General features: G+C 44.6%; 1 non-coding gene across 1 annotated transcript; it reads right to left on the reverse strand.

Annotated features, from left to right (window-relative positions):
- Positions 1–421: 421 nt before the first annotated feature.
- Trnav-cac (transfer RNA valine (anticodon CAC)) lies at positions 422–494 on the reverse strand. Its single transcript has one exon. It is a non-coding gene; the product is annotated as a tRNA-Val (tRNA).
- Between the last annotated feature and the right edge of the window lie 315 nt (positions 495–809).

Below are 809 nucleotides of genomic sequence, written 5' to 3' on the forward strand. Positions count from 1 at the left end.
TCTTTGCTCGCACACCTTCCACAATCCATGCACTTTTCTACGTTTCTCTCACCGTTAGTTAATAGCGCCACGCACTTGGATGGGAAAATTGCGCGCAAACGACGGCGCTGCGGTGAGTGGATGACGCTCTCTTTCGGTTTCCCACCATCAATCCATCGGGGCAGTTGATCAGACCGACCGAGCAGCTCTCTACCCTAATCTATTCTCTTTCCATCCACACTGCGAATGTTTCACTCTCCTTAACATGCGGCGGCGATACCGTCGCGCGAGCATACGAATATAAATCATTGTTTAATGTGTTCAAGAAGGCCCCGTGCGCCACGTGCTCTCGTCACGTTGATTGTCGACTAATCAACAACAACTCTAGAACAACCTCAAAGTTCTTTGACCGAGGTTTAAATTTAAAAAAATATTAAAAATTTGTTTCCGCCCGGGTTCGAACCGGGGACCTTCTGCGTGTGAAGCAGACGTGATAACCGCTACACTACGGAAACTTCGATATATGAACGTTGCCAAAAACTGAGAGCACTACGCGCAGTCACTTCGAACTGCGCAGTTGCAGGCATTAGGCATATCATATCATCTAATTATTTATTGCCTTAACAACCATTGCGTTTTATAACACACATAATTATTTAGGAAATAAATCTTCACGATACAATTCTTCATTACACCACCAAAGCTAGCCATGAAAATGTTTGAAACATCTCAGGTCATTTTGACAGACCACACACATGCACGAAAAAGACGGATCATATATGGGTGATTCTCGCTGAGACCGGCCCACTATTTACACCTTGTCTTCAAAA

The sequence above is a fragment of the Aedes albopictus genome, chromosome 2, assembly GCF_035046485.1.
Source record: "Aedes albopictus strain Foshan chromosome 2, AalbF5, whole genome shotgun sequence".
NCBI classification, from domain to species: domain Eukaryota; kingdom Metazoa; phylum Arthropoda; class Insecta; order Diptera; family Culicidae; genus Aedes; species Aedes albopictus.